The following is a 16,102-nucleotide window of genomic DNA, read 5'->3' as shown; positions in this document are numbered from 1 at the left end:
ATCAGCCTCATTACGGTTTTAGTTGAGAAACTGATTTAAAAATTGTTGTTCCCCCATAACGAGGTTTTTATAATGCATCTTAAACAAACCACATCCATGCCTTCTCAGCTAAGGTGCAAATTTTTTTATGGGTTAAAGACAATCAGGATACATTTGAAAGTTAAGCATGTTTCCAAGTGGTGGGCTCTGGGTTTTTTTCTATTGCTTTTTTGCATTTGCTCTGTATTTACTGAGAATAAGCTGGGAACCATTGGAACTTGGTGAGTAAATCTCCCAATCACCCTTCAGCTGCCATGGGAACTCACATGCCAGTTCGCCACGTCATACTCTAAAGTAGCGTTACTGGAATTAAGGCATTGCAGCTCCTATTTATCTGCGCCTGTAAACTTTCTTGGTGTGTTCCTGCAGAAGCAGTGTCTTTGATAATAAATGCATTTAATTTTCATTCTAACATGGTATGGATTGCTCCCTGGTGCTGTGTGCTGGCTGACAGCATCAGCTTTTGCACAGACCTAATCAAATTTTTGTCTAACAAAAAGCTGAACTAAGCATATTTGTTTTCCTATTTATAGCAGCATGTGCTTACATAACATATGAGATAGCAAGATTTTTTTTTTAAAGAACGGATCCAAATCTTAAAACACATCCATTATGTTTAGTTTAAATAAAAGCTATGTTCTCCCATTAAACAAGAATATTAAAAACAATTGGAGACAGACAGAAGCTTATTGCTTGTTTTCCAACCACTACAATCACTGTGTTCATCCTCAATAAAACGGAACAGCGGGCGGAAACGTATTGCTCCTGGGGCAAATGTTCTTCCCCACCCCCCCATTTGTGCAATGACCCCAACACCGACTACTCCCCTCTCACATCGTGGTGTCGTTGGCAGCAGCGGGACAGTAACAGATTCTTACAATGCAGCCCTGGCTGGGGGGCATGACATTGTCCTCCACATAAGCAGCGATTTCACCGAATCAATAACTCTGACTGCCAGTGGGAACCACCGCGGCTGAAACAGATGTTTCATGTTGATAAGCAGGGACTGGGAGAGGAATTTTTATCCCACTGTTCATTTTTCTCTATTTCCACTCCCCATACCTGGCAGCGACTCCTCCAGTACAGCTGTCTCCTGCAAGCCAATCTGTTCCATCCAGGCTCCCAGGTCTCCTTTCATAAATCAAACTCAGCCCCGGCCCAGCCACCATCTCCGAGTACCCTGGCTGCTTTTCTTGGTGGAAACGCCTCTGTCACAATGAGAGGCGCTGGGCTAATTGTGCCGAAATTAGTGCATTGTCACAATTCATTAAGAGCGACAGCATGGGCAGGGGCTCTTTGCAGCGTCCTGCGTTAACTGTTTAGTAGAGAGTCACCTCGGTGGCATTTTGCACAAGGCATTCACCTTCAGATGAAGCATTTGGGAGAGAGCCCAGAATTTCCAGGGGAAACAGTTCCATGGGGTCCCAGTGGGGTCAGGTGCTGCTGCTCATGTTTGCAAAGCATCCCCTGGTCCTCTTTAGTGGAAATAAAACTTTACTGGCTGAGCCTCGGGTCAGAGACGCTCGCTCGACTCTGGGTTGTAACACCTCAGTAGCTCGGAGAGGATCCAGGGAAATGCTTGTTAAATTAACTAGTAAAGGAAGAAGGCACCAAAAAAAATAAATAAATAAAAGCCACCAAAAAAAGCCTCAGGTCCAAATTATTTTAACACACTTCAGTGTAGACTAATTTAAGTGTGATTTTATTTTACTTAAATAAGTTACGTACATGTCATGTAGTAATGTTAAAGCAGCTACCATTTATTAAATACTTTTATGGGCCAGGAGGTGCCCGATTTTTAACACATGTTGCCTTATTTAATCTGCAGAATAATCTCTGGCGTGGGGTTTGCTCTCAATTCCTGGAGTTGGAAATTGGAGGGGTTCAGGCTCACCGAGAGCTACCCCAGACCAGGTAGGCTCGACAACCGGGTCTAAAACCCACTCTCTTGTCCAACTGTAAATTCTTCTCTGTATGTGTGTGTGTGTTAAAGATTGAAGAGGGGGTGAGTGAAAAATAAATTCGGGTAATACCTGTGCTTCTAAAGTTAGACATTAAATGATTAAATGGGTATCGACGGTCTACAATGTTTGGGTGTTCACTGCATACTTTTTTCCAGCACTACTGTATGTTTGAAAACAGCCATAAGGAAAGCTGAGAAGTGATTAGGGAGAGTAGTCAGGCAAAACGTGATTAGAGGAAGGGGAAGGGGAAGGGGGTCTCTGGCCCCCGGAAGGCCTGCTGCGGACAGTGTGCGTCAGTCCCGAGCCCAGCCTTAGAGCGCTATGAGAATCACACACTCACCCGGGAGATGTGTGGAGAGTTTGAAATGATAACCTTTCCAAATTGGAAGGCGGAGCAGTCTCATCGATGCCAAACAACAGAGGAAATGGGACAAAGCACCACTATTTATATCTGTAAGTGTCTTCCAGGCTGTAGAGTGGGGGTGCCCTACATTTTCTCAATCTGGCCTGCGCGGATCCAGACAGGAGCCGAGAATGGCTGCACCCCTCTTCATCCCGGCTCAGACCATTTCTACTTCCACATCTCTCATCATGAATGCTGTCAACACGTGGCTCCTAACGAGGAGGGGCTGCCCCCCCACCGCTCAGCCTGGCTGGGGGTGCCCCGAGCCTCGGGGAAGAGGGCGCATTGCGCTGACACCTTGTTGCCGACGATGGCACCGTTCAGCCGGCCATCGGCCTGTGCGCGGCACCGAGGAGCCAGGCGAGGCTGAGCGGGCCCAGCGGAGGCCCTGGCGGGAAGTGGCTTCGCTCCTGACCCTTTATGCGCCACCGTGGCGCCCGGGCGAGGGGGTGCGTGGGCAGCCCTGCCACGGAGCGAGTGATGCCCTGGCCGACACTCTGAGTCTCCGCACCGGGCTGGCCGCTCGGAAAACCACGGCTCGGGTCTCTGAAGGCCTGGGTTCAAGTCCCCCTTCGCCACACCCCGGTCGCCAGTGCTGGGCCAGTGGTCCCACCTCTCAGGTGCTCTCCTGGGTGGAAAGGGGGTGGTGCCCGGCCAGGCGTGGCTCAGCGGTTGAGCATCGACCTGGGATCCAGGCGATCGGGGTTCGATTCCCTGTCAGGGCACATGCCCGGGTTGCAGGCTCGATCAATGACTCTCTCATCATTGATGTTTCTCTCTCTCTCCCTCCTTTCCTTTCCTCTCTCTGAAATCAATAAAGATATATTTAAAAAAAAAAAAAAGAAAGGGGGTGGGGAGGCTGGCCTTGGGGGCCGCTGGAGGGTAGACCGTGTGGATAAAGTCTCCTTTACAACAGCTTTTAGGTACTTGCTCCTGAGTTAGTCATAGTTCTTTTATCTTTGCTGAATAGAATTGCTCAGAAAGGACTGGCTCATAATTCATTTCCCCTTCTGGGATGTACATTCATCCAGAGCAGGGACAACTTGACTCATCTCCATATATCTGCCCAGAAGTAGGACAAGGCCTACTTAGTGTTTCTTGAATGAACAAGTGAGTTAATGGCTTACATTTCTCCTATGATGAAAATTCTAGACAATGTGACTGTTAATGCCGGCATTATTTATTTACACTCTAAATTAGGAAATTTGGAGGCATTTAAAGAGGCTTCTGACTACTATCCCCGTTTATTGCTAGCAGTGCTACCATTACTACTATGACGAGAACTGCTACTAGCACATGAGCAGGCGGCATTGATGGAGCACAGTCCATCAGGACTCCCTCAGTACTTTTTGTGTAACAACCCTTAATCTCAACCCAAGCCTATGAGGTAGGTGCCATGATGATACCCATTTTTCCAAGTGGGGAAACTGAGGCACAAAGAGGTTGCACCTGTGATTACGAAGATCAAAAGAAAGAATGTGTACAGCTCCATGTTCACACTGAGAGCGATCATCTAATTTTTGTGGCATTTTTCTGGGGACACATTTTCAGTACAATCATTGGATGCAATATTTGCCTACATACTCATTTATTGAAAAGCTTTCCTCAGCTTTTACATCTAGTGGGCGTTTGGGCTGTAGGTTGGAAGAGACAGAATTCCCCTCCTATTTCCTGGTCCGCACAGGCTCTTAGCATGTTCTCTGAATAACATCACCGCCAACACCATGAGAGGGGCTAGGAGAAGCTGCCGAATAACAATATTTAGAAGGGAAACCTGATTTTATTTACTTAGGGCCAGTAGCCTACCTCTGGGCAAGTTCTTTTTCTATACGAGGTATAAGCTGGGGCGCTTCCTTTCACTCGGCTTATTTTGGGTGTGATTACTTCTTGGTTTTATTTTAGTTATTTGCTAACAGTAGTTTCTGATTCATCTCCAGACATTTCATTAGTCTTATATCAAAACTTGATTGTCCCCAAATGTCTGATTTCTCTTGGTTGAGAACTTTTTCACTGGCTGTATATGAAAGTCACCAATGTAAATTTTCCCCCCATGATGGGATTAAGGACTGTGTGTGTGTCTGTGTGTGTGTCTGTGTGGATGTCTCTGTGTGTCTGTGTGTGTGTGTGCCTCTGTGTGTGTATGGCTGTGTGTGGGGGGGTGTCTCTGCGTGTGTGTCTCTGCGTGTGTCTCTGTGTGTGCCTCTATGTGTGTATGGCTGTGTGTGTGTGTGTGTGTGTATACATGCGTATGACTTTGTAACAGTTCTACTGGACACTGGATGTGAGGAAATATGAAACAAAATTAATATTATAATATGTTTCTTGAGATTTGATTATGGTTCCTTTTTATGACTAAGACATGCTGCTAAAATATGGGGCTGACAGTCTCTTCCTGAATTAGTAAAATCTCTGGAGACTATTTTACTGATCTACCACCATAATACCAGTCACTATGAATTGAGGAAGTATGAAATATAATTATTAAACATTTATTTGCCAATGAATATGCTAATATTTTAATGCTATTTTAAGTAAGTCCTTTTGAACTTAATGAATTAACTTACCGGGATAAAAAGACAGATGTTTTGAGTAATCCTAAGACAGATTTTATTACCATTACACTAAACACTACAAAAATCCATAACTTACCTCTTTTTCTTACTTTTAAAAGTTAAAGAGTTACTGTGTATAAATAAGCTCATTTTTTCAAGTTAAGGGAGATATTATTTCAGTTATATACAAGAAAATATAGCAAACAAAAGACCTTGTTTAAACTAGTATTTTCCACCAATTAAGGTGTTTTTCAGATGTACTTGTACTATAATCCTCACTGCTCTTAGGACAAACAAATATATTTTCTTTTTCTTTTTTTAATACATCTTTACTGATTTCAGAGAGAGAAAGGGAGAGGGAGAGAGACAGAAACATCAATGATGAGAGAGTCATTGATCGGCTGCAGCCGCAACCTGGGCATGTGCCCTGACGGGAATAGAACCGCGATCTCCTGGATCCTAGGTGAATGCTCAACCACTGAGCCACGCCCAGCTGGGCACAAATATATTTTCTAAACAAAATTCATTCTAAGTCTTCAATCATTATAATGTATCTGCCATGAGAATTATTAAAGCTTCTTTAAATGTTTCAAAATAATACAAGCCACAGACCATATTCACAAACTAGCTACCAAACCCTCAGAGCGTAGCCCACTTCAGGCTGTGTGCATAGTAAACTTTCCCGAGAAAGTTATGACTTCTCAGGTCTGCCTCGGAAGGGCAACCAGCCATACACAGCACATAAACTGAGTGGGCTTTTCTTAGTTGTTCCAATAAAACTTTATTTACAAAACAAGCTTTGGACTGGGCTCGGCACTCAGGCAGGAATGCCCTGACCGCTGCCAGGCCAGTGCCATCCAACCCAAGGGGAGAGCAGCAAGCTCTGCGTGGGTGCCCGCTTTCCTAGGGTTCACGACCCATCATTTCAAGGTGTAGGCCAGACAGAGGAAAGGTGCTATTGAAATCTCTTGACTGCTTGGAAGGTGTTCACAGGATCACAAGCCTTATCATTACCTCCTCCTTGACCTAAATAGCCAATTTTCAAAGGTTATCAATCAGTGTGACTTTTGTGTGCATTTGCCAACTTCTGTATACACAGCAACTTCATTTTTAGCTTAGAAAGGATGTTTAATAACCTGTCCCTATACAAGCAAGAAGAACAAGGCCAAGTCCAGAGGCCTGGGTAACTGGGGCAGGATCCCATGTCCTCATAACTGACCTACGAAGCTTTTCAGGGATGTTTGCATCAATAGCAGGCCTTTGCACCAAGCGGCTTCGAGGCGAGAGCACTCACTGACAATCTGACTACATTATGCAGTTTATCTCTGTACCCATCTAATAATCCCAAGGCATGAGAAAATAATGCTATTTTTGAAAAAAAAAAAAATGCTTCAGAGATCTCTTACATCTTGAATACATTTCAAGCTCATTTTAAAATTAATTTGTATAATTTCTATTAGGAAGGTTAACTTAATCATTTTATAGACTTAAATAAAAACAGAAGCAAGAAATGCTAGTAAAATGATATAGTTTTTTATAAAATTGACAAAAAGGTCAGATTTTCATAAGATCTATACAAGTATCAAGTGTTGGTAAGATTCTAGTGAGAAGGCCGTCTTATGCTGTTGGTGGAAGCTTTAGCAATAGAGCTGCTCTGAGGGCAACTAGGCAACATTTATTAAAATAAAAAAATAGACATTCCTGGATCTGGTAAATCCATTTCTAGTCATCAGCCTTAGAGAGTCATGTGTGCAAAGATATTCGTAACAGCACTTCGTGTAATAAAAATGCATATAATATGAACAGTCATTATTAGTAAATGGTTAAGTCAAACATGATTTGTTTATCTAATGGAATGCTAGAAACAATAAAAAGAATATAACCCTAGTTATGTGTCAACATTTCCCATCTTAGAAAACATTGGGTGAAAAAACAAGTCAAAGGATGGCAGGAATTTATAAACATGATTACTTGTAGGCAAACAAATAAAGGGCGTGGGTTGACATATGTACAGCTTTCAGAATGGAAGACATTGTTTAATCATCTATTTTATTATTATTATTGTGATTTAAATTTTTTATTTTATTTTTTTCATCACCATATATTACCTCTATGCACTCTCTTTTCTTCTTTATTATAACTAATTTTTTAAAACAAAAATCCTGAGGCCCAGAAAGCCTAAGAGATTGAGCCAAGGACACATGTCAAGTATGTGGCAGAGGAGGCGTCAGCTTCCAGGCAAACCCACCAAGTCCAGCTCCTCTGGCTCCTCTGGTCACTGAAGCCACTCTAAGTCCCTCTCACTGCCTCGCCGGCTTTGCAGGAGACGCACAGAAACCCATCTTCAGAAGGGGACAAATCAAAGTATTATGAAGTAGAGCAAAAGAGACTGTTTGATAGCAAATGGCTCTCACACCCGTCACCAGCACAACATGCAAGAGGTGGAGGTCACTCTCCTCCCTCCCTCCTCTACGGAATAGAAAGAGCCGCGACTACGCCATGGGCCTCCTTGCCAATAACGGCCACCTATCCGCTGATGACGCAGGGGACAAAATCACTGTGCAACTGATTTCCCTCCTTAGAACAGGGTAAAAGGGCATTTAAGGGATTCTGTTGCTGGAAAAGTAGAAAAATAGCTGAATAAGCCCAAATTACATTTAAGGAAGCACATACTGATTAAGTGTGCAAGATGTACAATAAAATATTTTATACTTATTTTGATGAATTCCCAAAACATCCACAGGTAGACTTTTATGGCAATTTTACTTGAAAAATATAGAGTTAAGAGAATCCACGCAATAGAAAATTATTATGAGCTTCGCCTAACACAGAGACAAGATAATGGCCAGTGGCTAATGCTAAATTCCCTTAGAATATTACTCGGACCCCCCCACCCTCAAAACAAACAAACACACAAACAAACAAACAAACAACTTCTGCTATAAGCATTACTTCTTAGCATAGGGTCAGCATTATGGCCAAAAGTTACCTTTCGATTGGGCTTGGGAAAAAGTTGACATTGAGGTAAATGTGAGATTAACACCTAGGGAACCGGAGAGCAGCTCACTCTCCGGCAAGGGGAGAGTCTGGAAGGGCGCGTGCCCGTGAGCGTGCCCGCGCTTCCCGAGCAGCCAGCTCGCCGTGCCCTCCGGGTCACTAGCTTGCGGGGCAGCTCAGGGGGTTAGCGAACAGCAGCTGGGGACGTCGTCCGTGTGCCGGTCAGGGGACGCTACCTGGAGCCCTCTTCGTGATCAGGGCTAATCACAAGTGACCGATTAGATGCGACCCAACAATGGCCCCCTTCTCAGTTGGCAGGGACTGCTGATTTCCCGGGGCGCCTGGTAAATCGGGGAGAGTGCTGGGGGTGCTCAGAGGCCGGACAGAGGGGAGTGAGAGGGGGAGAGAACCTTAGGGGGCCTACGGCGGAGCAGGGGATGGGGAAAGAGAGGAGAGGCAGAGGCCGAAGACAGAGCCCTGGGAAGGGAAGTGGAGGGGGAACCAGGCCCTGGCCAGGCAGCTCAGGTAGAGGGTCGTCCCCATAGGCCAGGGTTGCGGGATCCACACCTGGTGGGGCCACATACAAGAATCAGCCAATGAATAAATTAAAAGAGGGAAAATGTCTGCCTATAACTAATAGTTCCTAGTGCCTTTTTCTTGTCAGAGGGTTGAGTAATCACTCCAACATTGAAGGGAAACTATTCTAGGTATTTCAATTTTATTTGCTTTTTTACATTTCCCCCGTAATTATAGATAGTATCCGTCTCATTTGGTAAAGAATCATGACTCTGTGTTGGACACCCACCACACCCTGCTCCTAAACTCACAATCTCAGGACACTCTGTTCTTAAGCCTGAATGAAGCTGCGTGACCCGTTTCAACGTGGGGATCCCGGACACCATTTCCATGAGTCAGCTGGCACACCAGAGGAACACTATTTTGATCCCTCCATTAGGATCAGTGTCCTAGTTCTGCACTTCACTTAGCACTGAAGCTTTTATCTCAGGAAACTCATTGTGTTATGGAAATTCTATTCAATAACAAAAAAACATTTATTTTCATTAAATTGTAATAAGGAGAATGATCTCAATATATTATTCAAGAGACATGAAAATATGACCATGTTTATGTATAGTTATCTTATTAAAACAGGGTCTGGTTAGAACATATAAAGAGCTGGGTAGACATTTTTAAAATAAAATCTATTTACTGAAAATAAATTATGTCTGAAAACATCAGACGGCTGTAATTGGGAAGGGCTAGAGATGCCCTGTGAAACAGGACGTTTTTCCAGCCACACGAAATGGTCAGAGGTATGAATTAAATTAGATAATGCCTTCATACGGTAACTGAATTAGAATTGGCAATAATGCATTATAGAGAAAATGCTCTGTCTTTTAAAATTTGGCCTTCGCAATGATTTAGAATTTATTCTTTTCAAAGAAAATATAGGTAGTTAAGAAAGCTTCATGATTCTCAAAGTGGTGAATATTCATGAAATGCTACTGAATTCGTTGTGACTTTGTCTAAGAGAAAGAGTAGTGAAAGAATGAAGAGGGGTAATATTAATAATAATATTTCCACATATAGAGAATTTACTACATGCCAATCTTCTCTATATTTATATTCATTCACGGGCTCTAGGAAATTGGTATCATTATTTCTGTTTTCAGAGGTAGAAACGGGCCTAGAGAGGTTAAGTAAGTTTCCTAATATCATAATAAGCAGAGACAGATTCAATTCAAAGTATTTTCATCTTGGATTTAGTGCCCTTAAACAATTGTTGAATCATCGAGTCACAGCTCAGAAAGCAACCCACAGACTTCTATATTTCTTAGCCATAAAGGCAAGCAGAGCATTTGTGCGAAGCAAACTATCTCCTTCCAAGTCGTCCCACTCATTGCAGACAGGTGTCATATGAGCACAGAGATTCTCATCAGTTACATTATTTTGTCAAAATAGAGCTTATGTCCCACCCTCTCCATAAAAACTAGCTGATCATCTTTGCCTTCCGTGAAGAACTCAGTGCTGACCCTTTCATGTGGGACGCACAGAAAATCTTAGTTTTCCTCTTCATAATAATGCCTGACATAATAGCCTTTGCTCAGAAACCATTAAAAATCGTGTGTAATCTTCATTTGATACATCGGCTGCATAGATGCACACCTCGAACCTTGTCTCGGCAAATGGCTTATGTGTGCACATGTGTGAGGTGCCTACTATGCGCTTCGTTTGGAACAGGCTGAGATAAGAAGGGAGAAGCAACCGACTTTCCCTATGGAGGAAAGAACAGGAGCAAAGGCACAAAAGAGGAACATCGTGGGGACTCATGGAGGCCGAAGTACAGATTTCCTGATGACACTGAAGGTGGGAAGAGAGATTAAAGCAGGTTATGAACATCCTAGATTATCAGGTAGTTAGTTGACTATACTTTATACGGAGGAATTTCACACACGAAACTCTCCTGTGGAATATTGCTAAGTGATGATTGGTTCATGGCATTTTGGGAGACACTGTTTTTAAGAGATGTCCTCTCTGTTAGAACTATGAGAATTTCAATGTATTAAAGGTATCAAATGCGCAGTATTCCCCAAATCCCTCTGACCATACTACCCATCCCCACCCCATGAAACAACTCATACATTAGCGTAGTGCTCTACCTAATAAAAATTTGTTTAAAATAATAATAGGCAACACAATTAGTAAGACGCACACATAAGACTCATCTAGATTAGAGTTCCTAACCATATGGCCACCATGTTGGCATTCAATTACTAAGTTCTCTTTAGCCAAGTGGTTCTATCTGGTATTTTGTGAAACTTTAGACAAGTTCGGACATTTTTGGTAGTTCGGTCATGTAGCATATTCAATTCCACCTTCAAATTAATCTAAATCATGTCTGTGATTTACTATCTTTTTTTCCCATAAGGTCTAAGAAACTCAAAGAACTTGACCTAATAAGATCCTCTCTATGTGTGAGCAGATATTTCCAATAAATATATTCTAAATTTCAGCTACTTCATTAATATTGAATTATAAATTCAATGTCTTCTCAGTACTTCTAGAGTCTTCATTATAGTAAACCTGGGTAAAATTCAGGGGTAAGACATTTTATGTTGCAGATTTATTAATCATTTTTAATGACTGTTTTATAATCGTTATATGAGGTTCATAAATTCAATAATTGTATAAAAATTTAGTTTTGAGATTATATTTGAAATCCTAAGTAATTACTTATTTAGAAGCAATTTGGTTTAGGTATTTTAGGAATAAAATATTAATAAAAAATTACATCTTGTAGTTTAAAGTTTTTCATGTATTATTAAATTATTTGATTAACTTAATGCATTACTATAATTTAAAATATGTTTTTATTTAATAATAATTTATATTAAAATATTTTAGAATATCTAAAAGGTACCCTGTTCATCCTGTAATTAGAACTCATAGGCATATTAAATTTTTTCTTGGTTAAGAGATAAAGGGATTCCAAGGCAAAGTAATTCAAAGGTATGTTATCAGGCTGATATTATTGTAGTTACATAGATATCTTTTTTTTATTTTAAAGAAGATATATTTGACTTTCTTTTGGATGGTCCCAAGATCTGGACTATAATGTACTTTTCAAAAATATGTTGATTTAAAGTTGGGAGTTCTTTTAATAAAAAGGCAAAATCACAATGTGCATCATGATATTTTATACCACAATGTTTCTTAAACTTGATCTTGCTATATTTTGAGTTAGGTTAATATTCATATTATATTTTCACTTTGGGATTTAAAGATAAATGTGGAAATAAATATAAAGGCTATATATTTTCTAGAAAGATACCAATAGTACAAATATTACATTGCTCTACGCTCAAGTATTTACTATGTTTAGGCTTTAACTCAAGAAAATAAAATAAATTTAGTAAAAATCACTCCCTAAATTGCTTCAACTTACCTTCTAATTAGAAGCTCAAACAATTTAAGAACACTGAAAGTGTTAAAGGAGAAACATTCCTCAAGGGAGCAACAGCATAAACAGAAAGCATCTAAATATTAGTCAGCATCTCAGCCTGCCACTGCCACCCTTCCTGCGTCTGAGCCCTGAAAGTAATTTTAGAGCCTTGTCTGGTTGTTTTCCCTGTAAGAGTGCCTAACATAATACACTGCACAGCAGCCACTTAATGTTTGTTCAAGTTCTAGGCCAAGTAGCGAACTCTCAAAGCTTCCGAATATGGCCACAATATCTAATCTGCAGTAAAATTGACTTGAAACCAAACGATGTCTCATAAATTCACTTTAGAAGCAAAGAATATGAGTTATCTGCTGTTAATAAATTTGGCTAAGGGCAGGGAACTATAGAAATGCATATGCCTATTACTCAAAATCCACTCAGTGTTTATTACCAAAATTCAATTCATCCTTTGGGGAGTAAAAAATGTATTTTTTTGGATTTTTTTTTTTTTTTTCCTCTTAGCAGTGCAAAAGAAAGAGAAATAATCTAATTATTATATTTTAAAACTGCCTAATAAATTCTCAGATTCCCCTTCAAGTATCCAGGTCCAGATTTGTATTTATTTCACTTACTGACAGTCTAACACAAGATTCAGTCTTTGTCCCCAAGCTCATAATATAAAAATTTAAATTTGGGGGTGGGAACCTGGCTGTCAAAGACTCCACTGGACCTGACCCCCCTGACATTTGCTGAATATAAAGTTTCATTTTCCCGCCTTTCCCAGTAACTGCCCGGAGCGCTGAGGGGCGCGGGGATCGGCAGCATCTGCGAGGTAACGGGAGGAGCGAGGGAGAGTGTCTTCGCTCCTGGAAAGCAGCCCCGATGACTATTCAATGAGCTCGAGTCAGCTCCTGCCAGGGACCTGTGATTCCTGCTGCTGCTGGTCACCTGAGAAACAGAGTCACTGCTGCTGGGTAGATGCTGGCGTAGGGGACACAGTTTTGAGCGTGTCAGTGGCAGAGCAGGCGCCCCCTGCCTGGGAGGCCCCTGGAGGAGCCGGGGAGGAAAGGCCCGGAGCGCTCCGAGCAGCGCGGCCAGGGCCCGGCGGGCCCAGGACACCTCGGGCGCCCCGCAGGCTCTCAGCCCGGGCGCAGGGCCGCGGGACAGGCTGTCTGGGAAATGACTCTTCACAGCGGAATTAGGAAAGCCACAGCTTTTCTGTCTTTTGTTGCTGCAAAAACCACGTTTGTCATTCCGATCTAAACATGGGGCGCCCATTGCGCGCTGAGCTGTTTCACGGGGTCAACCGCTCACCGAGCTTCGCCCTGGTGGGGATGTCTCATCAGCAATCCGTGGAGCTGAGTGATTGAACCAGGTGAAGGTTCATTTCAGGAGGGGCTTTATTGCATTAGAATTTCACTTGTATATCTTTTCTTTCATCTTGGCCATTACGTTCCTCAAGTGGAGACATGCACCTGAAGTTTCATTTTACAGAAAGCATTGGAACATAATGAAAAGGTCTCCCAGAATCACGGCTTAAACGCAAAGTGGTCATGATTCTCACTGTAAATACACAGATGGTTAAAACTCTTCTTTTATTTTTGTGATATAGTTGTGAAAAAATTATTTGCAGGTGTTCTGTATGAGAATAGCCTTAGGAGGATAGTAGGTGGTAGGAAAGTCAAGTTTATCTTATACTTCCTGAGTTACTATAAATATATATATAAACATATAAATTGATGGCCATGTGGCTGTGTACAGGGATCACAGTGTGTAGGTAAGTCTGCATGCTCCAACCTCAAATGCAATCTATTTTAGAGAAGACGCTAGCCAGGCAAGGAGGGAGCAGAGATTCAATAATGTAATGCAAACCAAATATCTGGTATTTCCTTCCTTTTAAACTTTTCCCCCATCTTGGGTGTGTATAGAGGTAATCCCATTTTTTTTCAAGTAACTTTCTTCACTTTATATCAAAGATTTTTAATGATTTTCCCCATTTTTTTCCTAATAGCTGGGATATAATTTTGTCCCAGGCTTAACATTCCACGGGGATTTTCCAGCCTTCTTGGCCATCAAGTTAAATATGGGGAAATCCAACATTACCTGTTTTATAGCTCTCTTCTAAAAATGCTAATATTAACCAAGCAATGAACTAAGGCATATCATTTGCCTCTGTATGTAATGGTTCAGATAAAAAGAAATTAGTAGTTGTCTTAATCTAAATACTATACCTGCCATCTAAATGCTATACCTGCCATCTAAATGCTATACCCTCCCTAGGAAAACTTCGATGTTATGGGTAGCCTAACAGTATAGATTCATAGTTCATTTGTTTTATATACTTAAATGTTTAATTCCTTTCTTGAGGTAGGGTCTTGGGTTTGGGATTCCTCAAATAAAACAAGACAAAATACACCTCTTGAGGATTTGGGTACTGTCTCTATAGAAGGCGTTCAACTCGGTATTTTACATCATTAAAAGCTGTTGCATGGCTCAGGCGTCCCGACGTGGTTAGCTTGTACGGAAACACTGCGAGCAGGGGACAGCAGATCACTTATCTCCACCCGCTCCTACCTGCACCCTTGAAATCTGTGGACAGAATGACCTGCCAGGTGTTGTTTGGCTCTGACATTTGTAGGCAAAAGGTGCGATTCCGAATGCTTCTGTAAGAAGAAACTTCCTGAGAGCTGTCACCTTAGAGTTTAAGCGATATGCTATTAATGGGGAAAATGTCCATGTTTAAACCCCCGAAAGCTCAAACCTGTTCTGGGAGGCTCTTTGTTTTGATTTTTGCTGCTAGGGCCGCCCTGTGGGGCCACTTAGGCGGCACCGCCTCCCGCTCTCCCTGGTTTCTCCTCGTGACGCTCCAGCAAAAACCACCAGGCCGTCAACCGGACCCCGGCCCCTCCCGAGGCCCAACCGCAGGAATCCCGGGGGAAATCGTTAAATGTTGCAATATTAAGGGAGAGGGGGAGAGAAGGCAATAAATTAATGAGTGGCCCAGGCTAGAGAACCGGGGGACACTTAAGAGAGACCCCAGTGTTTTCCGGGATACCTCCACCGCTGAATGCTGACTGCTGACAGATCAGATGCCCCTGATTGTCTTATTTCACCTCTACCGCAGGAGTAATGATGATCCTAATGACGCCCATTTTACAGATAACACTGTGGCTTAGGGGGGCTAGTGGCAGAGTCAGGATACAATCTTGGAAGATGTTTACATACAGCATTATCATTTCTAAATGTAAATTATACCATGCCACTCCCACCCAAAGAGCCCTACAATGGTTTCACTTTAATTTGAAATAAAATCAAAATTCCTGCCCTGGCTGGTAGCTCAGTTGATTGGAGCATAGTCCTGTACACCAAAAGGTTGCGGGTTCGATTCCCGGTCAGGGCATGCACCGAGGTTGCAGGTTCAATCCCCACTCAGGGGGTCCAGGTGTGTGCAGAGGTAGCCAATCTGTGTTTCTCTCTCTCTCTTTCTCTCTTCCATCCTCTCTCTCTAAAATCAATCAAGTCATGTCCTCCAGTAATTATTAAAAAACAAAACCAAAACTCCTTATACTTCAGGGCCCTACATGATTTCCCCCACCCATTCATTAGTCCCATCTCTTATGCCCTCCAGCGCAGCCACCTAAGGATTTACGGAGTTTCTCTTTCCTTCCACCAACACCCCACATCCATCCTTCTCAGGACACTTGGCAAGGTGTTTTCTCCCCCGTTTGCCTGTCACCTTGGCTCAGATGACATGAATGACATACCTTCCGATGGAAGGCCTCCCCTGCCCCCCCAGGACCTCTGCCCTGCTCTGCTCACACGTCACCATGCTGCGTCTGCCGGGCTGCGGGGCTTGCCTGCAACTGCGTCTTGCTCACTGCCCAGCTCCCCACTAGAGTGAAGTCCCATGGACACGGGGGCTGTCTGGCGACACCTGTGTCTGCAGCACCCGAGGGCCCAGCACCCGGTGGTGCGCGGTGGTGTGTAAAGTGGGGTGGGTTAGTCTGGCGCCCCCAGCCCCCCTCGATCGCACAGGAATTCTCTGCCATTCAGACCACGGGCCTGCTGCGCTGCGGGGAAGGGACAATTAAAACAAACCCGCAGGCAAAATCATGACCACTCTCCTCCAGGCTGCCGCCAGCCACTCGTCCTGCCACAAGCAGTCTTAATGAGAGGCATTGATTTTGAAGGGGAAGGTGGCTGA

The sequence above is a fragment of the Miniopterus schreibersii genome (assembly GCF_964146895.1).
Source record: "Miniopterus schreibersii genome assembly, chromosome: 4".
NCBI lineage: Eukaryota > Metazoa > Chordata > Mammalia > Chiroptera > Miniopteridae > Miniopterus > Miniopterus schreibersii.
Note: the sequence above shows the minus strand (reverse complement) of the source record.